Source organism: Xenopus laevis, chromosome 1L, assembly GCF_017654675.1.
Source record: "Xenopus laevis strain J_2021 chromosome 1L, Xenopus_laevis_v10.1, whole genome shotgun sequence".
In the NCBI taxonomy this organism is placed as follows: Eukaryota; Metazoa; Chordata; class Amphibia; order Anura; family Pipidae; genus Xenopus; species Xenopus laevis.
In genome coordinates, this window is record NC_054371.1 from 71,990,284 (window position 1) to 72,018,274 (window position 27,991).

Sequence of the window (27,991 nt, forward strand, 5' to 3'; positions counted from 1 at the left end):
TAAAATGGACTCTATGGGAGATGATCTTTAAATTGGAGCTTTCCGGGTAACAGATGCTGTACCTGTATTTCATGTTTAGTGTTTCTTTAAAATGTTTCAGTTTAAACCAGAAATGCATTAAACACATCCACTGATGCAGTACTCTGAAATGTACTTGCAGTTGACGTGAGAGCACATTCCTTTTTAATAAGCCCTATATAACTAAAGATTAGTGATGGGCGGATAAATTTGCTAGGCGCAAATTAGCGCTAAATTTTCCCGGCAGTGAATAAATTCGTGAAACTGCACTGAAAATTCGCCAGCAAGAAAATCTGCATAATCTGTGCATAAAAAAATATTTGGCCGCCCATTGACGTTAATGCATTTGGACAAAATAGGAATGCATATAAAAATTGTTGCGGGCGCCAAAATAGACACGCGTCAAAATTATTTTGATGCCCATTGCGTTTGGCAAACTTTTCTGCCATTTGGTAAATTTCGCTGTGAATTAGCGATCTATTTGGCAAAACAGGACAAATTCCCCCATTACTAATAAGATATACAGGTATAGGATCCCTTATCTGGAAACCCAATATCCAGAAAGCTCCGAGTTACGGAATGGCTGTCTCCCATAGACTCAATTTTATCCACATAATTTTTAAAAATGATTTCCTTTTTCTCTGTAATAATAAAACAGTAGCTTGTACTTGATCCCAACTAAGATATAATTAATCCTTATTGGAAGCAAAACCAGCCTATTGGGTTCATTTAATGTTTAAATGAATTTCCAGTAGACTTAAGGCATGAAGACCCAAATTACGGAAAGATCCGTTATCTGAAAAACCCCAGGTCCCGAGCATTCTGGATAACAGGTCCCATACCTGTACATACAAGCGTGTATGACATTTATGATGTTTTTATTTATCAGTAAACATGTTATGGGCTACGGGGGTTGTCGTCAAATTCTGGATAACAAAGTGGAGACTGATAACAAAAAGTCTTTTGAGACATCTGGGAGTATTTTCATAGCACTTACTAATGTGACCAAGGGCAAGTTATTAAATTCTGCACCTGATATAATCAAATATCTTGCCTATGGTGAAGATGCAGAGGGCAAAATTACATCATTTCAAACATGCGTTGCTGTGCTGTCAAACACATAAAATTGCACCACACGTGTTTAAGTAGAAGCAAAGTAATAAAAAATAACCAGGAAAAGGATAATTATATTATAGTAAAAATGTTATGTCATAATGTTGAATCACCCTGAAATCTGCATTCACGTTTTCTAGTAAGCAGATGAATTATATAGACCAACATGTATTTATATTTATAAAGTTAGCTAGATTCCTAGCACACTGACAGCTGTCAGTCAAAATCTCTAGTCGCTGTTTGTTCTAGCCAAAGGACAATTTCCCAAGAACCGCTTGCCATGGCATCCCTGCACTGTTTTCAGATAAACAGATCTGATTTCTTAACAAACAGACTGCTACAGCCCTTTTGATAACATTGTAATAATTCAAAACAAATGATTCTAGGCTTTGATGATAGCACTTTTATGGGTCATGAAAAAAATCCTCCCACTAACATCTGTTTGATTTTATCTACTTGAACTTTATCCTCCAGTAGAAGATTTATAAGCTGAAATCATCCTAGCCTATTAAAAGTCAGACTAATGTTAGAGCACTAACCACTGAAAATGAAAGAGTGCTTAACAGCAGACTACCTTTTGAGAAGTTTCTATTTTTCCCCTATTTTTGAGAGCTCGCTATTTTTAAGAGATTATATGGAAGTCAGCACCAGACATTCCTCTTGAAACCCAGAATGGAAACTATCTCGGCAGAAAACGCAACTGTCCAAAGTAGAAACTGCCCCACTGTTTACACTAAGTGCCTGTTTTCTCACTAAATAACCCCTAAAAGAGCTGATGATTTATTCCAGATTGTGTTGTTGTGCTGATTTAAACCTCTGTGTGCTTTGAAAACAACACAAAACTATATATTTCTGTTAGGGGTGTTTGTTACTCATTAGCACTAATGCAAAGTTTACTTTAAGGTATACTAATTAGGAGGATCGGTTTAGGGTTACCTACACAGAATAAATGCCATTAAAGTGTGGCCAAGAGTTAGAGAGGTATCAGTATCATTGATGTAGGTCTCGGATTTTACAATGACTGCTGTGCATTTGAGAAATAACTGCAAGAATAACTGAAATGAATAACCTGACATTTCTAGTTTATTAATACATGTATGTGACCTGTTTTCTAGAATGGTCGGGACCTGGGGTTTTCTGGATAATGGATCTTTCAGTAATTTGGATCTTCATACCTTAAGTCTACTAGAAAATCATTTAAACATTAAATAAACCCAATAGGCTGGTTTTGCCTCCAATAAGGATTAATATATCTTAGTTTGGATCAAGTACAAGGTACGGTTTTATTATTACAGAGAAAAAGGAAATCATTTTTAAACATGTGGATTGTTTAGATAAAATGGAGTCTATGGGAGATGGCCTTTCCATAATTCGGAGCTTTCTGAATAACGGTTTTCCGGGGTTTTTCCGAACAAAAAGTTTGAATACCCTGAAATGCATTTGTTTTTAAAACTTTAACTATATCTTATATATACATTGAAAGTTGTTTCCTTTATTGTGTCCAATTGTGTTAAACATGTGAAACAGTTCTGCAGCACAGCAGCTGGGAAAGCGGCAAGCCTCAGTTTGTTGATGTTTTAGCAGAGAAGGCATCTTCATCAAAACTCCAGCAGACCCGATGAAGAACTCCTGGAGCTGAAACATCATCTAATAAATTGAAGCATAATTGCTTTTATGACAGGTGTTTGGTAACATTGTTTTCACTGCTACATAGGCTGTTCCTAGTGGATCTGAGATACAAGGAAGAGATCTTTATGAATGTCAATATATGTTATTGCTTGAATCGATGAGGATATCCACTGAAAGTTTATTGGTGATCTCTGTACTCATTTTAATGTTATGGTTTGTGGAAATGAAAATACTGTTTTCTTTGCAGAAGCGTGACATATTTATGATGTGTACTTCAATGGTTTGTACAGAGACAGGCCCTGGTGTGTGTAATTCAGTGTGTGGTTAGGAAGCATGTTTGGTTATAGAGCAGGGAGTTTGTTTAGGCAAAACATAAACAATTGAATCTGGTCTTGGTCTGCAGATAAGGCCTGGGAGAATGAACAGTAGCCATACTTTATCTCGTGTGATCATACAGGCCATGCTGAACACATTTTTGTCAGAACCTATTTAAAAAGAAATGTTATGAAATAAAACTGTTGCAGGAAAAGGAAAATACAGGCCTCCTTTTGACATCAAAACAATAAAGACATGTGCAAGGGGTCTGTACTTTCGGCTGGCATGTAAAGCAGTTGATTCTTGTAAACATTAAGTTCATCCTATTGTACTATATATAAAACAGCAACATAGCAGTTTCCTTTGAGACTACACCACTTCATTGGGAAATCTGGTCAACCAACAACACAGTCATGATGTGTGCAGGTTAATGGTTGATCACTGTGCCAGGGCTGAATGCGGTCAACAATATACACAGGTAAAGACAATTATGGAATCTATTATCCAGAAACTACATGAATGCCAGTCTTCCTTTAGCAAACAATTTTAATGGTCACTAATATCCATTTCCATTGAAGAAAATACATGTGGTAACTAAGCTGCATAAATCCTATTGAGTTGTGTTATTAATTAAAGGAAAAGGACCATTATAATCATTGGGGTGTGCCAAATGTTAGCTTACCTGATACCCCTGGCCAGTGTTCCTGTTTAATGAAAGATGCACCAGTCTATGGCATTTCTATAGAAGCACCACGTAGCCATTTTCTTCTGCTTCTTTGATCTCTTCTTTGGTCCTGGGCTTAGTGCGCATGTGCAGTAATGTGATAATATGGCTTTTTTTACCCAGCACATTAATGGAGATCCAGAAGAAGGAGAATAAGGGCCGGTGCAGTTTTCAGCTATAAGGAGCATCAGCCCAGGGTACCAGGGAAGCAGTTATAATAACTGGCGGAATGCCTAATATTTTGGTACCCCCTCGTTATTATCTTTTTCCTTCTCTCTTTTAAACTTTTCATCTTTCTAAATGTCTGATAGGTCAAACCAGCTAGATAACTAGTAATTGGGCACTATATGCAAGCACTGCAGGCACATGAACAGTAACTGAATGACTTATCTGTATTGAGGAGTAGACACCAACTGTGTTCTACAGATTATATCACACATAACAACCGAATAGTAGGTAGTAATTAATGGTCAGCTATTCAAAAGCAAACAGCTTTTTGGTTAACTACACAGGCAAGTTTTGTGCCTTTTATTACATATGGGGTGTTTACCAAAAATAGACTAAAATCAGATAAATGGCTTCCTCCAAAGGCACTGTGCAACACGCTGCTTTGCTTTAAAAAAGTGTGTATGCTCATTGATCTGTGTAAAGACACTGAAATGTGTAATAAACCCAATCAAAATATATTTATAAGAAATGGCAAGAATTTCACCATAATTCTAAATTGGATTCTAGTAGTTGTGTAATATCTGGGCACATCTGGGCATATTTTTTGATCTAAAGAATGTTGAATGTTGGGTTATTTTGTTCATTTGTTTCTGAAACTGTAAGTTTTATTATGCTAATAGACATGGCATAGTAATTGTTGTACATAAGTAGTTGCTCTTTGTAAGACTAAATTGTTCTTACTCCTCTTACCCTCCAAAAACATACAGGCAGGTTAATTGGCCCTTGATAAAACTGACCATATGTGAGTTTACAAGAAATTGTTATCTCCACTGGGACAGGGATGTGAATGATGCACAATCTCAGTTAAATACTGTGCAGTATGTCAGTGCTATCTAAATAATATAGGGCAAAATGTGCCTGTAATTACTAATTTACAAAAACTCTTGCTTTCAAATAGAATCCCCTCAATATAGAACAATTTCATGTTGTTTTTTTTTGCTTTGATTGCATCTTACTAGGCTTTACACAACAGGATAGATAAATCACAGCTGCAGCCTAGGCCAAACAGTGCAAATCAAGATAAGAAGCTGCAAGTACAACAGGTCATTTTGATAATCAAACTGTAGTAAAAGGTGCAAAGTTTAGTGCTGGTCTAATCACCTATAGCAACCAATCAGCAGAAAGGTTTTACAGGTTGCTTGTTTAAAAGGTGAGGATAGCAAGAGCACTGTACAAGAACACCTTTGTGCCTCCTACTGCCCCTCATACACTGCTGCCAAATGCAGCCAGTGCTGTTTATTTCTTGGCAGCCGCAGCTTCCTGTGCATGTAGTAGTGCAGAGACCTGCACAATTCAGCAAAGGATGAATGGCCATCACACTTCACACTGCCTTCCCTTAAAGAGATACTGACACCAGGAATTAAACCTTTTTTTACATCTATCATAATATTGTCTTCACATGCTATTTATTATTTTATTTACAGATGCTTTTACATTACCCATCTGATCTCTACTCATGTTCCTCTCTCATGTTCCTCCATAAGGGAGCTGCCATATTTGAGCTTCAGTAGTCCGTTAGCATTAGAAACTCTAACTGACAGGTTGAGAAGGGACAGTCAGGTTGGCGAAACAGTCAGGTTTAGGTACTTCAAGTAACAATTACTTACAAAAGCAAACCTCTCAGCATGACCTATATGTAACTTTTAATGCACATTCATATTTTGAATAATATTTTCTAGTGTCAGTATCACTTTAAGTAAATGAGCCCTATGAAGTTATGCAAATGAATGTTCTGGTCATTTGGCTGTTATTTGTTTAGTTCTAATTACACAATCCAAACAGTTCCTTTAATTTTGGCAAGATTGTGAAAAGCCTTTTCAGTTTTTTTTTGCCTAGTAAGAATGCTAGTATCTGATTCACAACTGATCACAACCTCCCCATAAAACTTATCCCAAGTCTTTCATTGGCCAAACGGTCCAGTATTTATTTTTCTAATATTCTCTTGGCACAGATGGTGCATCATGATTCATTTAAACAAAACCACTTATTCTACTGAGTAATTCCCCTGTAGATCTGTGAAGATATTTTACAAAGGCCATTCCTTGGAGGAGGGGTAGTGGTTTGTTTGTGTAAATAGTGTCTTGTCCCTGTCAGTAGAGTTGGGGTTATTTAGTATAGTGGGGATAACAAGGGACCCCAGTCACCAACCCCTTGGAGTGGGATAATAATTATTTATCTGATTGTAGGGGCCATAATACTTCCCCTAGACTTATTAAACCCACTTATTTGATTACCCTATGATTCTGCGAGGATATCCAGAACAATTGTAAGAGAGAGAGAAAGAAGAGAACTTGGCTTGCTGATTAAATTGTTTAAAGATCCCACCATGGACCCCACATTATACTTTTAATTATGAGTGGAAGATCCCATTTGATTAGAACAAGTTGATGACCAAACCGATAAGATATAGAACATGGGAACATGTTTTTTTTCTGTCGTCCACAGAGTCTTTCATATACTGATGACAGAGAGAATGAATAGAGTGAAGAGAACTTGCCCCACCTTGGTACTACACTTATCTCACCTACATCCTTAAACACTGAAATTCCTGTTTTGCTAGAAACAAATTATGGAAAATAGGGATGCACCGAATCCACTATTTTGGATTCGGCCGAAGCCACGAATCCTTTGCGAAAGATTCGGCCGAATACCAAACTGAATCTGAACCCTAATTTGCATATGCAAATTAGGGGTGGGAAGGAGAAAATATTTTTTACTTCCTTGTTTTCTGGCAAAAAGTCACGCATATGCAAATTGGGATTCGGTTCGGCTGGGCAGAAGGATTCGGCCGAACTCGAATATTGCTGAAAAAGACCAAATCCTGGCCGAACCGAATCCTGGATTCGGTGCATCCCTAATGGAAAACCTCAATATCCTGGAATGTGTTTGATTTCTGCACTCCTCTTTATATCTTTTTGATTCCATAAGGAATATACATCAACAAAAATGAATGAAGGCAAATATTTGGTTTGATTGTCAAAATATACTTAGAGATGAATGGGGAAAAAGCTCAAAGCACATATTTAGCATAACTTGCAAATACACAGTTTGGAATCATGCCCTACATTTTTTAGCAAAGATCGTCATTATTATATTATGGCAAATATTACTGAACTCCTTTATATTTGTTCATTCTACATTCAAAAAAAAAAAAAATACATTTAAACCCTACAACTTTTATATTCTCTAGGTCTTTAGTATTTAATTGCGTTTCTTTGTAAAACTGTAATCCTTGTTTGTGTAATTGTCAGTAATTCTCAATTTCCTCTAATTTACTTGATGTATAATGTGTCAGATGAACTCATGCCGACAGCTGTTGGATAGAATGTTCGTCCACAGCAACATTTTCTCTGATGTCGTCTTGGGTTTCTCTCTGTTTTTTTTGGAAGTCTGGGAATAAAAGTCACTTAATAACAACAAATGAAATGTTAATGTGTTTTCCTTTAAAGCATATATAATTATGTTCTATGAAAATGTACATTGACTTTGCTTGCAGTACCATTAGAATTGACTTTTCAATTATCCAGTAAGAGAAGAAACATGTCAAAATATATAAAATGGCTTTCCCTTATTCGTGCTGTTAAGAAATGGAGATCAGTTCTCAGTTTGCAATCCACCACTTGGCGCAAAGACAGAACAGGAATTCAGAACCCTTTTTATAGCACTGTAACTGTTCATGTCAAGGTTGCTTGGTACTTTTCCATTTTTCAGACCAGTGCTGTGAATCTCTGCTCTGAAATTCTACATTCGATTTTCATTTTGGGAGCACAGTTATGCATTCTGTTTGTATACCATAGATTTATCATTAGAAAGAAATAAAAGGCTGTTTTCATTGTATGGTCTCTTGCAGTCCCTTCTTCCTCAAGTTGGAAACCATGGCTTTATCCATAATAATGAAAGGATTTGTTATAATACATGTAATATCAAGTACATTTTAAAGGCTTGTAACATAAGTGCCAATATGTAACCAATTGGCCTTGAAGGCCAAATTATGCTAATTTTATTGATAAGCAGGCCACACCTATTCTCATGGGCTCAACCTTATTTTCCCTTTGATTGGCCACATTGATTGTTAGAGGAACCATGCATAGATTTATGATCATGTACTTTCGTACAATATAAATGAACTGCAGGAAGAAATTAGCATGTGTGTAGAAAACGTACAATTTACTTCACCGATTCCTCATCTTGTGTTTACTCTCCATTGGTGCAGTCAGATGATCTTGGAGGAATGGTTTATGGATGAGAACAGGGTTGGTGGATGAAAGTAGTCTAACAACTTGGCTTGCTAACCCAAAGTTTCTAATAAACCTATTCCTGAGTCAGTCTGACAGGCACTGCATACATTTACAGCTATAAATGGGTACTGCCTAGATCTGCATTTGTTCCTTTTTAGGTGTTCAGTAAGTGATAATGCAGAACATCACTAGGTGGTTCCTCAAGAAGGTAAAAGATGTAAAACAGAAGAGCAATTGTAGCATAGTAAAAAGTAGCATCTCTAACAAGGTAGGGCAATGAATATGATATTGTAGAACTGGATATGCCTTCACTGCAATTCACTTTTGCCCTCCCATTGACCCTATTCATTTTTGCAAAATTGTGCAGTTTCATAGAATTTCCAACATTTTTTCCAAACATTTATAAAAGACCAAACAGAACAAATTTGCTCATCACTAGTTTAGCACAAACTATTGTTTCTTTCCTCTCTTCTGTTTGGTTCTTGCAAAAGATAAGTCTACCCATCATGTAAAATGTCTAGGGATGAACTGAATCCACTATTTTGGATTCGGCCGAACCCCCGAATCCAAACCCTAATTTGCATATGCAAATGCCGAATCCGAATCCTGCTGAAAAAGGCCCGAATCCCGAACCGAATCCTGGATTCGGTGCATCCCTAAAAATGTTATTATTAAGTTTTACATAAACAAAAATCCTGTGTCATTAGTGACCTTTTAATATGCTATTAACTTATTATCATTATTATATATACATGTCCTTCACAGGAGTCAAAAAGCCCATCAATAAAACCAAACATAACATCTTCAGTGGCACAGCAGAAATATCTTTTATTTGAAATCTAATACACCTATGAGTAACATCTATATTATTCACAGTTATTGATATAGTCTGTTACCTAAGACCTGCCACTCTACTGGCAGAATAAACTGTTCCATGATTTATTACATATTCCTGCAATTACTCATAACTTACTTTTTATCAATTAGATGAGGAAATGATGAAATATATAATGGAGTGCATGTAATGTAATTTTTCTATAAAGAATTAAAATGAGTAATAAACTTTTTATAATGAAAATCAGATTGTACTTCAGACTTCACATCCGACAATAGAAATATTGAATTTATACTTTTATAGGGCAGTTGGTGTAGTAGCTTGTTCTACTAGCAGTAAAGTAGGATTATGGTCAATCCCACAGCTTAATATGTTTTATGTATCCTATGCTATACACTGGCCAGATGCATGGTTGCAGTGCTTTGGAATAAACAGATGTTCCATTCTAAAATTGTATAATGTCTGATTAGGCAGTTGGGAAATAGTGTACATGACTTCTCTTCTTAAACAAAACACTCATAAATTTCTAAACATATGGTCTTTATGATGCTGATATAATTGTGTAAAGATAAACTCCCAGCTAAATATTTAGCATTTTGTTTAAATGTTAAAATACAATACATGAATAATTATGTAAAGTAGGATGTGCATGCTACAATCTGCTCATTTGACCAGGCTGATAACCAAGTGGACCTTCGGCATATATGGCCACCCACATTTTTGGACTATTATGGGCATATAGCCAACAACCAGATTTCATTGTGGTCCTTTTGCAGACCACATACACAGGCCAATGGATTCCTCAGATGACTTGATTCACCTTACAGCCTAATTGTTTTAGCTCCAAACATGAGCCAATGTTCTGCTAGTTCAGTGTAGAAAGGCAAAGCTGGGTAAAGGCACACAAGTTTGAAAAATGTTGGCTCATATTAGCCCCATACCCTAGTGAAGGCCAATGTATTAGGACATTTTGGAGTGCAACCATAGTAGCCTCTGATCATTACTCAATTTACTGTAGCTACAGGGAACTAGGATGTTTGAGCTTGTGAAACTTAAGGGTCAGCCTGATTTGCATCTGTAAATGGTGTCAAGAAATCATTATTCTTGAAGTAACCATATTACAGCGGGTTGTAATTTTTTTTTTTTAAAACATGTTTTTATTAAGAGTTCTTAAGCATGTCTTACAAATATTGGATCATAAGTATCCAGTTGGCAATCATCATTGTAAACGAAGAATGCATGCTATTTAACATAGTAAAGTTAAAGAAAGGGAAAAATAAACATAAATATAAACATAAACAAAGCTAGCATAATATTACAGTTCTGTTATTTTGCAACATTCGACTATCAAGTTTCTGAGAATGAGCATAAACATCCAGATTCAAGTAAACAGGTCAGGCTTATTTACCTTAAATATGACGTCAAAAGCCTATTAGTACGGTGACTCCTGGGGGGTGAACTTGTGGATGGTCTGGCGCCCTGAAGTGAGTTTTGAATGTAGTCGTTAGCTTCTTGTAGTAAGGAGTTACCCTTTAAGATTTCCATGTCATACCATGTAGTGTTTATAAAGGTGTAAGTGGTTAAACATCTGAGTGGTAAAGGAAGGCTATTTATGTATGTGGTCCAGATGGAGAAAAATTGTTCTGTTTGTAAGTCTTTTCTCATCGTGGCCTCCAGCCAGTCCATATGAAAGATATGGTGTAATTTCTGTTTCATGAGTGTGGTCGATGGGATTTCTATAGATAGCCATTGGTGTAGAATTGTTTTCCGAGACGCTGCTGCCAGCCTAGCTGCCAATTGTTTCTCCCCCTTATTCAAAGTCGGGTATTGCTGAGTAATACTAAACAGAGCCCATTCTAACGTTGGTTGAATCACTTTGTTTGTCATTTGCATCCAATAGGAGATTACTTCCAGCCAGAAAGTTTGAACTTGAGGGCATGACCAGAGCATGTGGAGAAGATCCGCTTTAGGGGCTGAGCATCGAGTGCAGCTATCTGAGGGAAGAGTTCCCATCTTAAAACGTTTGTCAGGTGTTATGTATGAGTTGTGGAGAAGTTGTAGGGTCATCTCCTGGTATCTGCTGGTCGTGGTCGGTAACATCTGAGTGGTACGTGTATATGCTTTTAGAATATCTACAATGGGGATTTGTGGTGTGATAGTGGTCCACTTAAATAAATGGGAGTCCCTGGTATCTAGGTTTATGGCCGTTCGAATGATATGATATATTTGTGCAGTAGAGCGCACGGTCGATTTTTCTTTCCATAAGTTATCTATCGGGTTATCACTGTCTGTGTGTTTCATGTTATGGATCGCGTTTCTCGCGAAATGAAGTATCTGCATGCTGAGAAATATGTGAAGATGAGTGAAGGGGAATTTCTCTTTCAATTCCTGTAAAGAGAGCAAGTCTCGATTTCGTTTGATAAGGTTATGAATTGTGGCTATTCCACCTTCCCGCCAGTTATACAAGATCGGGTTCGACAGTCCTATGGGAAAGTTTGTATTACCTAACCATGTTAGATACGGGGAGTGATGTTGAGGTAGGTGATAGCAATTGGTCGTAGCAATTGCCAGATTTTATGTGTGTCCAAAAATAACGGGTTTTCCCCAGCTTTTGGGGGATCGCCGAAAGCGGGGAGTGTAGAAAATAATTTAAAGTAAGGCCGTCCAAGTAAGATTGATCTAAGTCAGTGTTAGCGAACCAGTTTCTATTTGTTAGCCAGTCACCAGCGTATCTGAGTAATGCTGCTTCATTGTACTCCTTAACATTAGGCAGGTTAACACCACCTAAGTGCTTTGGCTGTTGCAATTTGTAAGTACCGAGTCGGGGGCGTTTGTTCTGCCAAATAAAGGTACGAAATATATGATTTATACGTTTAAGGTCAGTAGGTTTGATACGATATGGCAGCATTTGTATGGGGTATATCAGTTTCGGAAAAAGGATCATTTTTATAAAGTGGATTCTGCCTAAAAAAGTTAAATTGAGGTGTTTCCATTGTTGTGTTTCCTGTTGAATCCTATCAATAATTGAGCGAACATTCAAACCATAGAGATCTTTGTGATGTTTTGGTATTTTTATGCCTAAATATGTTATATGATGTTGGGCTGTCTTGAAAGGAAAATTGGTGGAACAATTCTGTGGCGTGGTATCATGAAGGTGTAACGCCTCAGATTTTCCTGCATTAATTTGGAAGCCAGCTATCAGTCCGAATCTACTTATGATTGACAAAATGGTTGGGATTTCTGTTTGGGGGTTTTGTACAAAAAGCAATATGTCATCAGCAAATGCAGTGACTTTCAGCCGCGTTTGGTCAATTGGGATACCTGAGAAGTTGGGGTTTTTCAAGAAGTGTCGAAGTAAGGGGTCTATGGCTAAGTTAAATAGTAACGGAGAGAGTGGACAACCTTGTCTCGTTCCTCTTCCGATCATAAATCTTTCTGAGTTCTGGCTGTTCACTGTGACAAATGTGCTAGGAGTAGAATATAAAGTCTTGAAGAGATTAAACATTTGGATACCAATATGTTGATATTTTAGCAGTCGTCTAATATGTATATGTGAAATCCTGTCGAAAGCTTTATCAGCATCGAGGCTTAACAATATTGCGGGTTGTAATTTTAACAGTGATAACCCTATGAATATCTGTAATAGGTATGCTGAAATTCTCCCTTAATGATGCAGGTAGCTGAGAGGACCTCAGCTAGGATCTTATCTTGTGCTTACAACATCTATTTTCTCATACAAACAGACACGCATAAACATGTACATATACAATCACATTGAAAAGAAAACGGGCCAATGTTTTGTCCAAACCTAGGGTCCCAACTGAATTGTAAAGTTCTCCCTATGCAAAGACAATAATAATGGAAAAAAAGTGGCTAGAGAATTTTCATGTTTACCTTTGAAAAGGCTAATAATAAGCAGAGCTTTCTCCTAATTTTCAAATATTTCAATAATTCTCATACATTACCATCTATTAATGGATCAAGACAATGAAAATAATCTCATAGCATAGTTTAGGCAACAGTTGCTTAAGAATGCTCTGACCTGTCTCACACGATGCATATTAATATCAATTTTGACATACATATGAAAGTGATTCTAAGAAAATGCTGAGACCAAGTGTTCTTTTGAAGGGTACAGTACAAATACTGCTCTTTCATGCTTAACACAGACACCAAATAACATATGTTCTTTTTGGTCTAAGATGGATTTGCACCTCTGATCTGCAGATGCTTACCAGTGGGACTTCATTTAAAATAGCCATGGAGCATACTAAATAAAAATGATCTGTCCTATGCCTAATCCAGTTTATTTTCCTGCGTCCTTATTAATTTTACAGAGTTGTAGACACTTATACAGTATGAACTGATGATTAATGAGTTATTGAGGAATGAGACATTTCTGCATAATTGGGGAGTTATTTTTCCTGCTTTGGTCAGTTTTAAATCTTTCTTTGTTTTGCCAATAAATGTATAATAACTCGGGCACATTTATTATCCTCTACATTTACTGCAGGTTAAAACTATCTTTATTTGAGTGGTTAAAATTACAGGGTAGAGACACAAGTAGTGGCTTTGACCTTTGTACCTCTCGAACCACCACAAGGAAATGGCAAGCAAAATTAAGTTTGTGTACTGCTGCTTAATATTCTACTGCCTAAATTGGCTGCACATTACTTTATACAGCTGTGTGACAAATACAAATTCCAACAATTATAAGATGTGTGCTGATACGGTTGACTACAACTTGTTTGGAGGGTGGAAGGTCCATTGCCAAATGGGTATAGGGGTAGGAGGAAATTAGCAGAAGTTAAAGAGGCCACGTAAGAGAGAGAAGATATTAAAGGGGCACAAGTGGTGCAAATGACAATAGCCCATACAAGGCAACCACAGTGAATGATACAAAAGAGCAAGAATCTTCTAAATGTCAGGTTAACCTGTTTGTAGGAATGAGCTTTAGAAGACAAAGAAAAAAAGGACATAGAAGAAAATCAGGAGAAATGCCTCTTGAGGCAGATAAATCCTCAAATGCTCAAAAACAAGAATGGCAATAATTTTAACTTCAGTCAGTTTTATTATTCTTGACTAAAGATGGTATGTAATGATGAGTAAATCTGCCCCATTTTACTTTGCTAAACATTTGCAAAATGGCAAAAATTCCCAAAATTCATTTGTCAATGAGCATGTTTTCATGGTGACGGAAATTTTTTTTATACTGCAACTTTTTTTTCATACCTAAACCTGGCGGAAATTTTCCCTCATCACTAATTGTTCAAATCCCGGTTGATTTCCCAGACCTTTCAGGGTTGTTTATGCCTGTACAGAACTCTCTCTTTTATGCAGGCTCGTCAGTGGCATTTTCTTCAGGCTGCATTCAAAAGCGACTGCTACTTTGGAGATGGCAAAACCGGTATCCTCATGTGGCTGTTCTATGGTGCATGCAGCAAATCAATTGGCTTCTTCCCCCAAAGGGCCTGGGGTTTGAGCCCCAAGGGGTACCTTTCTGTGAAAGTTGCCTTTTCTTTGGGCTAGCCAAATGGGAGTTTTGTCGAGACAGCCCTTCAGCAAAGGAAGCTGCCAACCACCATGTTGTTTTTCAGAAAGACAGGCTAGCTTCACCCCACCTTGCCAGTTTATCAGTGTCATATTCTGCATGCTGCATTTGAAAGCGACCTCTACTTTCGATTCGGCAGGATCGCTCAGCCCAAGCCCCAAGATGACCTGTCTGTTCTTCGGAGCATGTGGCAAATCCTGCCCCTAGTTCCAGGCCTGTTTGGTACCTGTCTGTTGAACACAAAGACATTGGTTGCATTTTCCTCAGGCTACATTAACGAGTGACAGATATGTAGGGTTCAGTAAAGCGCCAAAGCTGCATTTTCCTCAGGCTACATTAACGAGTAACTGACCTTTGCTAATCAGTTTTTCAAATCCTTTTCTTTCTTTTTAAAGCTTGGTACAGAGTGTCCTCATTAAGCAATTTGGCAAGGTCAACTTCAAGCTGATGCTAAGCAAACCCTAAAAAGAGTTCTGTAAGGGGAAAAAAGATCCAAGTTGATGCAAAGGCAAGGTAAGGGCAAGGTAAGACCTAGATGGGGAACCCATGGCCTGAAGTAGATACCTGGGTAGCTTAGAAAGCCAATCCCTGTAAGAAAAAGGGACAGCCAAAGGAAGATGATGGACTTCTGGTACTTTGCTTTGGTGCTGAGTTTTTGCAGAGGTGGGAATCAAACTCAAAACCTTTTTTGACCGGGGTCACGCACCCTAACCACTCAGTCATTCGGGAGTCCTCCTTTAGGGAGGTACCTCGGGTTCATATTGACTCTATTAGGCAGAATCTAGACTTCCGGCACTGCCAGTCAATGCAGAGGTACAAGGAGACAATCGCTTTTTACGGTCATCCGGAACCGCTCCCAGCAGGATTAGGCTCTGTGTGACTTTTCAGGGTTGTTTATGCCTGTACAGAACCCTCTCTTCTATGCAGGCTCGTCAGTGGTATTTTTTTCAGGCTGCATTCAAGAGTGCTACTTTGGAGTCTGCAAAACCATCTCCCCGCACGTGGCTGTTCTAAGGTGTATGCAGCAAATCACTTGGTTTCTTCCCCCAAAGTGCCTGGGGTTCCTTTCTGTGGAAGTTGCCTTTTCTTCAGGCTACATTAATGATTAACCGATATTTACGGTTATATAATCGATTGAGAAAAGTAACCACATAAACTGATCATTAGATATTTGATATATTCAAGATTATTGTGACACATAAAGTTGTGGTTTAATAAATCAGCCCCTTAGCCCAGAAGATGCCAAAATATATCACTGCTGAATTCATGATCAATAGCCCACGTGTAAGAGACATGACAACATATTCATATGCCCAAGTGGAAAAGTTATATTCCACTTATCTTCTTCACAGATTCCTATGTAAGATTCACAGAACTGCAGTTATAGAAAAAGTTGGTCCCACTCATAAGTTGGTCCAACAGTAGAGAGAGAGAAAAATATGTGATAACTATATTGTAACAGCTTAAGCCTCTGAAAGTGATCTAAGGATGAAATCCAGTCCATTTCTAGTCACAGAAGGTGGATTTAAAATCCTGCCAAAACTATCTTTCATAGACTGGGTCAAACAGTGAAAAGAGAGTAGAAAGAGAAAGTGATAACTATTTTTAGGTTTCAATATTTTTTATTGAAATTTTTTTTAAAATAGAACATACAGTCATAAATATGACATATCTTATTAAAAACAGTAAAATGTTTGCATCACAAGATAAAAACAGATAAACGGACCAGGTCTGAACTTTAATGTATAAATAATTGGTTAATAGCTGTAATTATACATTAAAACATTCTTATGAAAAATTTGCTTAATCTATAGGACCAATCACACTACAACTTTATTTTTGTTGTTTTCCTAAATGGAGCAGAGCCTAATAGAAACTGGGGGACCAAGATCCTCCCTGCTAAGTTTCCAAGGGTCGCATCCATCCCTTAAGGATATATGCAGTGCATTTGTGTCCTTTTAACTAATAAACTTTACGTATTATTTTTATTTGTAGATATGTCTACTATATTAAGGGATACTAATATGAAGTTCTATTGCTTACTAGTTTATATCGATAACCATAAGTAATCAAATAATAAACAAATGAACAGGGATTGTCTAACGGGACATGTCACTGAGTATATGGATAGGATAATTAGCTATAATGACCAGTTGTTTAAGTATTGCAGAATAAAGTAAATTTAGCTAGTGAGAGATCTAAAATTCAGATAATTTGGATGCAGGATACACTGACAACCAAAGACTCGCCCTGTCGAGAAAGGTTTGTAGATTTCCACATTTAACAGCCCAAGACTTCTCAGCTGTCAAGTTGAAATCCACTTTTTTCAGAATTTCAGTAATTTTTGGAACATATGGAGATTTCCAGTTATCAACAATTAGAAGTCTTGTGGATACAAATATATGATGTAATATGAGCCTCTCTCTCTTGGGCAGGTCCCTGATTCCTAAGTGTAACAAAGCCATACCTGGGGGGATATGAGTACGGTTAACTGGTAATTTTTGTAAAACTTTTTCTACTTCTTCCCATATTGGTGTAATTTTAGGGCAGTGCCAGAAAATATGGTCCAATGAGCCTGTTTGGCCACAGTTCCTCCAGCACAAAGGTATTGTTCTGCTGTCAAATTTGGATATTTTTTTAGACGTCATATAGTGATAACTATTTTTAACAGGTTAGATTTTTGTAAATTAAATTAGGATGAAAATTCAGCCCATTTCTAGTCACAGAAGGTGGACTAAAAACCCAGAGTGGGATTTGGTGGAGAAAGACAACACATGGGGACATTGTGCCAGTATGAAGATGAATGGGACAGTGAAGTGGAGAATAATTTCAGCATAACAAAATGGAGAACTTTTGTGAAAACAGTCCTGTTCTATGCTCGGAAATACCTTGTCATGAACTATGTGAGCTTCCCCTCTGAATATACTGCACTGAGTAGAATTGGTAGAAAAAGCATAACCCCTACATAAAAAGTTCTATGAAGGGAGAGGCCATCCTGGAAAATGTAATGCATTATGGAATGAATAAATAAATGAATAATGTATTGAAAAACAATCTTTAGCTATGTGTGGGATCTGGTTGTCAATTAAATAGGAAGCAATTGTTTACCATTATGTATTATTTTGTGTTTTTTTCTTCGTTCTTCTTTATACTTCTTATCTATTATACCTTCTTTATATTGTGTTCACACCCTGTTTTGTAATTTTTTTGGAACTGATTTTTTTTTTAAATCAGAGATTTTTTACACTATTGTTGCTTGCTTTGTACAGTTATGGGACTTATTATACAGAATGCTCGGGACCTGGAGTTTTGCGGATAACAGATCTTTCTGTAGTTTGGATCTTCATAACTAAAGTATACTAGAAATTATGTAAACATTAAATAAACCCCAAAGGCTGGTTTGCCTCCAATAAGGATTAATTATATGTGAGTTTGGATCAAGTACAAGGTACTGTTTTATTATTACAGAGAAAAAGGAAATCATTTTTAAAAATGTGGATTATTTCATTATAATGGAGTCTATAGGATAGGGCCATTCCGTAATTTGGAGCTTTCTGGATAACGGGTTTCCGGATAATGGATATGGTATATAATAATTGATGGTGATATGTCTTATTCTTAATTTTAAAACACAATATTTATTCCAATTCATACAATTTATGGGAAGACAATACATTCTTAATTAGTTAATTAATTACATTAAAACTGGATTAAAATAAAACCATAAAGTAGCTTTCTCTGCCGCTACTAATAATACAAGAAGCAGTCTGTCTCCTAAAAAGAAATTTCGATACCAACACTGGAAGAATCAAAAGTGTGCAGCTGACCACAATTAACTTCCGTTATTGGAGCCTCAGGATTATGACTTGCAAATCATCGAGCTTCCTAGCCTGAGATTAAGGTATATTCTGCTAAGGACTAAACGTTGACTTAGAGCATTAAGAAGGATTAATGTTTATCTGTAGTGATGCTAAAGTACTATGTTAGCCTGTTTACACACTGCTGTAGCTCACGATTAATCCAAAATTAGTATAAAAGATCAACAGTAGCTGCTCTTTCGTGACCGTGCAATGTAGTATTGAAATCTAGTCTTGCTTAGGGACATCTTTCCCAAAGCATTTAAATCGAAGTTAAAAGCTTTTAAAATAATCATGTATGTGCACCGATTTTATAGAATCGTAAAGTGTTTAATCGTAAAATTAATAAAACTGCCAAAAGTGTTGCCGGCCTGAGAAAAGGGAGATTTCTACATATTTTAAAATTTGTACTTTATATTTGTTTTTACTTTGCTGAAATACTATATACATCACCGACCTTCAGAGTATTTTTTTAATATATTCTTTATTTTCCATTTTCAAAAATATAAGGAAAGCAAGGGAAAGGGAATGATAAATGCGTAAATTAAATTATAAAAAAAAAAAAGCATAATGCAATACAGGCCATACGTTTTCCCATGTTGTCACTATACACAAACATAGCAGGTAACATTTTGACAACAAATATTGCATGGTACAGTATTTATTAAAATACCATGGACATATGTGAAGGGGTTATACGCAATAAAGATCATCATTACCTGTATTGTGATAGAGCGTCTCTTTTTTACTCATCTGTCCCCCATGTATACAGTCCATGCAGCCCAGGTAGTTGCACATTGTTCCTGAGTGTCTTTAACTGTATCTTTAACTGTACAATGTTTTTCCACAGTTGCCAATATTAATGACCTTTTTCACAGTTTTACCTCTAGCATCATTACTCTAAACTGAGAAAGATACACACATAATTTATCATCCTCTCTACAAAACAGATCCTTGAAATATAGAGAAGTAATCTTGAACATGTTGGTTGCATATCTCAGGTTAAAGATATCTTCACAAAAAAGACATTATTAATAATGCCTGAGCAATATGATATTATTCAAGTATCTATATCCATATGTGCTTAGAGATTAAGAATTATTCAATAGATATTCGAAGTATGTGAACATCATTCGAATAGTTTATAGTTTAAATGGATATTATAATAGACAATAACAAAATGGTCCCATATAGGCGAAATGCATCATAAAAATTTGCTCAAACGGTAAGAAATAGTTCTAGGCTAAATTACCCTGTTTGCATTGGCAAAACAATTTTCTTGCATTTCTTTCTTGCGCCAAATGCATTAGAGTCTGTGTTTCTTCGTGCTTTTTTTCTCGCACAAAATGGAGTCAATGTGCGTTATTGCTTGTGTTTTTTTTCCTGCTTTAAAAAATTGGTCAATGACTGTACTGAGAGATGGGGGCAGCTCATTGCAAACAATGTCTCACTTATAGTGACTGCGTTTAAATTATAGTAACCAACTATCCAAGGTAAAAGTGTCTACATGTTAACGTCAGCTAACAAAATTATTATTAACCCCAGATGTGCAGCCAGAATAAGATCAAAGAAAGTGAGACAAAGAATTTGGTGAGAGGTTATGATTCCATAGTAAGCATTATACAAACAACTTTGTGTGCCGGTTGAATGACTCGATTGCATGGAGTTTGGCCACACAGGTAGAAGGTCAAATTGCAATAACTGTTTAGCTATCTTGTTTCTAAGGGCATCTAAGAAAGGTGTGGTCCCCACTGCTTCCTATCAGCTGATCTCACACATTTGTTGATGGGTTTCATTGATCAACAAAATCTTAGGTCCAGACCCACCAACTATGATCTCACTCCATGTGTGGCCAGCTTTAGTGTCATGAAAGCAGATATTAAAAGCAAACAATGTTTCACTCATGATTGAGACCTTACTTTACTGTTACTATTGATTTCAAAATGCTATCTGTATTGTTTATTTTAAAAAAGTCTCATACTTCTCATCAATGTTTTTTTCAGTGTTTGCCAAAGAACACCATTAAGAGATGTGTCTTTTAATATGCAGAAGGCACAGAGTTATTAATCTTGTTGGCATAAAAAAGTTAGGTCTCTACATGTGACTTTTTTACTTGTATGTATCAGTTTCCACTTGCAGGTGCAATTCATAATGAGTGGAAACATATCTAAGTTGTACTACTTTTCAAAACAGGTACGAAGGAAGCGTTTGACAACTTACGGCCTGCGCATCTGACATTTGTTGGGGGGAAATGAATTGAGATGTTGAAAGAAGAAATAGTTTCTTATCTTGAGTTCAAGACTTATGGGATATGAAGCAGCAGGAATTTACTCCTGTAGGATCATGTCAGACTAATTTAATTGATTGTCCAGGTGATTGAACATATGAACATGCTTGAGAAGGGAGGAGGAGTGCATGTAGAATTTATGCTATTTGATATTATAGTTTCAAGAAAACTGCTTTAGATATTGCAGCTTCCGGGCTATTATAGTGGAGAAGGATAATGTGCTTCAAACAGAATTATGATACATAAAGGTTATGAATATCAATTGCAAAAGTAAACTTTTTTCAACATTTGGCTTAACCTGTCCAAATTAATAATATACATCATAAATTCATTTCATAATTAATTTCATAATTTTCATATTTGTATTTTGTACTGTGTAAATCCTTTCAAATTCTATACCAGCAAGTTCAAAGAGTACCAAGTCTCACAGAGGGCTTCACTGAAAATACAGGAAATATAACATTGTGTATGTCGGGACCCATAGGTGTGATGACCCTTATGGATTCATTCCCTAACAGTGCCTTAGTTCGCTGTTGCTGGGTTAAAACCCATATAACATTTGGTACCTTATTTGCATAACCATTTCATTGGCCCGAGGTTGATGACCATATTCTGCATCACAGTAACAAAGTGATTTGCAGGGGGAGGTCCTTCCTCTTTGGCCTGCATTAGTTGATCTGGGTGGAGGTGTCCAGTAAGCCTTGAGTCAACAAGGCCCCAGAAGTATTAGGCTCTAAAGGGACAACCCCTTTAGGGAAGTTGGGGTACAGGGACCCCGTGAACGAGGTGAAGCCAGTGTGTAGTGTAGCTCCTGTAATAGCTCTCTATAGAGAGAGTGAGACAGTGAGGCTTAGATATAAACAATGTCGGACTGGCCCACTGGGATACCAGGAAAACTCCTGGTGGGCCCGGGTGTCAGTGGGCCCTCATGCTGCTAAACATTTGGCATATTTCATGGCCATTCCCTATTTATATGAGAACAAAGAAGCTAAATAGACAAGAGACAAGGGAGAGGAAGAATAATAGTGCCCCTGATCTAAGGTTTTTGGGTGGGCCCCTGGTGTCCCAGTCCGACACTGGTTATAAAGAGCAGCTCAAGCTCCAACTAGGAGGATAGAAGGGAGTAGCTCTCCCCCAGACTCTGTTTTGCCTGTAGTGAAGGGACCACAGTAGTGACAAGGAAATCAGGCTATGTTCTATCTCTGTTCCACATCTACTATAGGGGATCCAGGCCACATGAGGTACTGAAACCCTGGAAGTTGATCCTCTCAACTTTTCCTACTAGGGTGTCTTTCTTTGCTGTGTCTGTGTCTATGAATGTACTTGGAGAATGTACTTTGACTACCTCATGTGTGAGTATGATAACCCTGTGGTTCTTTATGCCTGAATAAAGCCTGTTCTACTTTTTTGCAAAGAGCCCCTGGCATCCAACTCTATTCTTTTACATCTTTGGCAGTAGTGAGTTGTAGTTGAACAACAACATCAGCACGTGATTTTCCATTTAGCGAAAGCCCTTCCTGGCGAAAGAAGGTTGTGTGCAGCCCATGCTCTACTGCACTAGTTGGTATTTGTCTAATTCAGCCAAATAGGGGTTACATGTACAGTATATAATGCATTACCTTTCGGCAGTCATAAATAGGCGATGATGTTGATAGCTCAGAGATATATTTTAGATTCAAAGAAGAAAGATGTTATATCTACTCATTGACCACTTTTGACAATCCCTTATTAGCTCAGTTTTAGTATCAGCACAAGTGGAAATGTTATTGTTTCATGTACTATCTGCTTTTCTTCCATAAGATAATGCATTAAAATATTAAAACAATAGGCATTAAAGTCCTATTTTAAAGAGCAACAATGAGAATTTCAAATTAGCTTAAACAGGACACAGTTCGTCAGTGAATAAAATGGTTTTGTGGAGTCACCCAGAGGGTCTCAGGTATGTGCATAGTAGCATCTTTATGGTTCATAAATGGGTCTAATTGGCCAATCTAGCCATTCAGTATAGAGCAGAATACACAAAGGGCATTGGGTTATGTTACACCTATGCTAAGTATATTCTACGTTTGTTGGGTTTACTATACTTGAATATTTGAGAATAGGTACGTCTGTACTTTGCCAGCCAGGACTTTATTAGTAACATCTTACCATCAGGCAATATGTTCATGGAACACACATGAAAATAGTGTACTTAGATGCAGTGGGTATGAAGAAGAAGGACAGGAACTGAACAAGAAAAGCCTTACTCCAAGTCAAAGTCAGTAAAGCAAACTGTATCATAAACATTCAGGAATTTAATAGTTGTGTAATGAGAAACTTAGTTTACAGCAGGTACAGCTAGTTCTGCCATACAATATGGCCTGACTAACACTAAAATATAGTGTGGACAATCAGGTTAACATAGTGTACATAAATGTGGAATCAACATGTATCAATATAAATCATTTGACACCACATTCTATTCTCAGCCTTCCCCATGTTGCAATGTTTACTGCTGACAAACTGCCTAGCACAGTTCATTACCCCTTTTACTGCCACCAAACTTTGCAGCATGCCTCTATTTTCCGCATGTTGAATTTAATAAGAAATCCAAATTAAGAAAAATATATGTATGTACTATACTTCAGAAAACTAATCAGGGCATTTCAAATATCCTGAGTTCAATGCATTTTAACTATTTTTCCATGACATGACATGATTATTTAGGTCTGGGTTCAACTTCAGTTCTCCTGAAACCTAAAAGAAAAAAAAAAAATACTGTGAACCTTATGGGAATGCTTTATCTCTCCCTTACTACCATCTGGAATACATGAGGTGGGAAGCTGTTCTTACATCACACAGAGCCTTTTTATACTGCATTACACTAAGTACCAGTGTGTACAATATACAGAGCATTCTGGAACTAGACAGTCTCATCATATTTAGTTCCTAAAATCCTATCCAGTATCATCATGTCTCAGGGTTTGAAGTCTTGATACTTTTGCATTACATGGTTGACAGATGCTGGTTATTTATGAATAGCATAGATAGTAGTTTTTTTTTTGTTTTTTTTGCAAAGATCTACCTGATATCGTATTGTTATAATAAAATATGTTGAAACAACCAAACTCAATTCAATACAATACAATTATGGGCATAATGTAATAAAGGATACCAACCAATCAACAAATACTGTAGCATGTACTGTTTAAAAATAAAACTATGTTGGTTGCTATGGGTATATTATTGTCAAATTTAGGCTCTGTTTTTTTTATTTACTGTAGGCACAAAAGTAAATATTTAAAAGTCTGGCTCCCTCATCCAAGAGTGTTAAATATCACTCCTATACTGCTGTCACTGGTGCAAAGAAAAATACTGTATGAAACTGATCAGTGGACACAAGAGCACCTTGTTGTTCCCAGAATTCTACTAAATAGGATCTAATTTATATCTGCTTTGGTAAATCGCAAGCAAGTTGTGTTCATGTTTTGCTTGTGCCAGTAGTGGAACCATGGTCAAACAACTCCTCAAGGCAGGTGTTAAGTCCAGGACCCCCTTGCACCCATGTCCCTACACTGTGCATCTTGTATATTTTTCAGAAAATCAGAAGCAACAAGTGTTTTAGCTCAGTGTGAATAGTTGAATAGATGATTATGGTGCTTTTTTAGATTTGAATTTAAAAAAAATTGACATCAATGTGTAAATTAAAACAAACACTGCATAGTATAAATAAGGAGTTGCAGGTAAAAGAACTGATGCATTTAGAACAAAGTCAACCATGTCATAAGATTTATTGCTTTGACTGGTTGCACTCAAAAAGTGTGCCGTTTACTGAAATTATTTGCTTTTGTCTGGTTTCACCATAACTGACGAGACCTGCTGTAGATGTTTTTAATTCGTTTTGCCATCCATTTCTTGACAGTCAATAAGACTTCCATGACTTGTATGTACATTTGTGGGCTAATCTTTATTATACTAGTACAGTTTGTTAATTCAATTTAGACGCACAGCCACTGAGAATAGCCATACATGTGTGGCCTGGGGAAAATCTAATTGGTATGTAAAAAAATGAATAAAGGAATGAATTGAAGAGCAAAAAAAGGAAAGTATAATAACCAAAATGTTAGGAAGTTTTAACCTGTTGCTAGGATCCCTTATTTTTTTTTCTTTCAAGACTTTCTTCTCATTGCTTCTTATTCCCTCCTTGAAAAATGTTCTTTTCTATTGCTTTTTTTTTATATATTCTGTGCTCCCTGCCTATATATCTTTCTTCTGTACCATGTGTTTCTCTTTTCTCTCATCCTTTAATTCATTTTTCAATTCCTCTGTTTGACCTTCCCTACTTTACTTGAAGCTCTTCTGCTGAATATCCCATCTTCTGTAAATACAGTATACAGGTTTTCCCACCAGAAACCAACTTTGTGAATGGATATGTGGCTCTTAAGGGAAACAGTTGGTGCAGAAAAAGCAAGCTGGAGAGGAAAGCAGGAGATAAGTCTTATTCCAAGTATGTGATTGAGCAAGTCTGACTGTATCTGTAGTGACAGTTCATACTATTTCTCAGTTTTTTTAATTGTATGAAGATAATCACATATTATTGAGCTCTTTTATTGGAGTAAAAAAAGGGCTTGTCATTTCTAGAATGTGTTTTATTAAAAATGTTTTGGGATTGGTAAAAAGGTATTACTTAAACTATTCTTTCAACCATTTTTTCCATAACTTTAATGACATACATTTTTTAAATAAACTTCTCCTGAAAATAGCAAAACTTTTGCTTTAATCATATTATTATTATTAATAATAATAATAATAATAAAAAGTTGCACAAAATCTACATTTTATGAATACATTTAATCCACTTCATTCCCATACTATATTTCATGAGAAAAGCAATAGAACCTATCCCATTTAAAAAAAAAAAGAAAAAAATCAGGACTTGGTTATATCCAGTACTGGCTTTTTATAATTAAAGATTATTAATTTGGCAAGAAAACCTGCATTCTTACCACATCTTCCCATACATCTACAAGGCAAAATTGAATGCCTTTGTATTCTTTTAAATAACAAGTGAAGAATCAGTATGACAGAACAAAGTCATGATCCGTCTGTTTGGAAAAAAAAGCTACTACATTTATTTTCTGATAACCAGAAAAGAGGAACATTGCTAGCATATAGAAGCAACAGAATCTGCCATAATTATATACAGATGATTGGAATTTGTCTAACGTTTTATGGCTGATCACTGAGGAGGCCGGCAGAAGGAAAATTTGTAGAAATAAAACCACCTTGACAGTAACGTACTAGGGTCAAAAAGCAAAGTAAAGTCAGTGTTCTTAGCCTTAATAAAAACAGTATGATCTGTCATCAGCACAGCATTTTTACACTCTCGGACAATGCACTCTGGGAGCTCCTGCTGGATTTCATTTGATTTTCACCAAAGCTAACAAAGAAAAACCTACAGCTGGTAAGTCATCATGACAGCAGAAATGCTATAAAAACAGCCCTATTTAGACCATCCTGTGTAGCCAGTCCATCCAATGATTCTCAGCCTCTTAGTTGTCAATGGAAAGAATATAATTAATGAAGATATAATGTCTCTGAGTATTTACACTAAGCTCCTTGCACATCATGAAAGTTTAAGGGAAATGATAACTAGGAATTCTTTCAACTGCAGTTTAAGTCAATTGTCTATTCCTTCTGCCATGGATTGGCAGATCTAGTTAAGTTGAAGAACCATGATACTCATACCAGGAGGGGTGTTTATGATTATTTATTTGGATATTTATTACTGAGCCTCTTACATATTTGGTTGAACTTTCTTTCTTGTGTTAATTAAATGAAAAACTGATGAAAGAATAACAAAATCATGTATTTATTTAATAATTCAAAGTTTCTCTCCCTTGGGTCACACTTTCTCAGGTCATTCAACAGTCATTTATGGATCTTTCACAGCCTATCACTCTCCTATATTTATTTTTAGTTGGAGTAGCAGTGGTCTTCAGAGGCAAGTAAGGCATAAACATCAAATACTTGCTTTACAGTTAGAATACCCTTAAATTAGTTTGTATGAAATCTGGGAAATTATTAGCCCAACTAGCAAGAGACCCAAATCATATTACAACAATACCGGGCACACGGGATGAGCAGGGGAATGTTTACACACATCCGGGGGAAATAAATGCTGCCTTCTATAGCTACTACCAATCCTTATACACGACTAAATTAACTATACCGGAATCAGCTATCCAAGAGTATATCCATGATATTGATATGTCTCCCCTACCAAACACGGATAGTGATAATTTGAATACGCCCATAACTGACCAAGAAGTAACCGAGGCCATCAACTCCTTTACATCTGGGAAAACTCCTGGCCTAGATGGCTTACCCATGGAGTGGTATAAAAGGTTCTGTCCGCTCTTGGCACCATGCCTAGCAAAAATATTCAATGCCATTTGTGATAATGGTACCCTACCAATCTCTACCAACAATTCTTTGATTATCGTGATATTGAAGCCAGGTAAAGACCCCATGCAATGTGCATCATATCGGCCTATATCGCTTATAAATAGTGATGCAAAAATATTGGCTAAAGTGCTTGCCCGGAGATTATCCCCTATCCTTCCTGCCATTATTCACCCAGATCAGTCCGGATTTATTCCAGGTAGATCAGCGGATATTAACCTGAGGAGACTTTATACTAATCTAGCAATCAAACATGACAACTCAGGCGAAAGAGTCATTGCTTCATTAGACAATGAGAAAGCTTTCGACTAGGTTGAGTGGACATATCTATGGTCTATCATGTCATATCTCAAATTCCCTGTTAACTTCCTGAAATGGACGAAAGCCTTATACACTGCGCCTACAGCATGTGTTAAAACTAATCACAATGTCTCCTCAAAATTTGCCCTCACAAGGGGCACGAGGCAGGGATGTCCGTTGTCCCCCTTGCTTTTTGCCATTGCAATGGAACCATTGGCCTGCCTAATTAGAAAGGCCCCTGAAATTGTTGGACTTAAATTGGGCCCGCAAACAGAAAAATTGTCCTTGTTTGCGGATGATGCACTCCTATATCTGGCCAACCCTACCTCAGACTTAGAAGCGGCTCTGTCTATTATCAATAAACACACAACCTATTCTGGCTTAAAAATTAATTGGGCAAAATCTACCTTGTTCTTTATTGACACCCCTAATTCTCCAACATCGTCTGATCT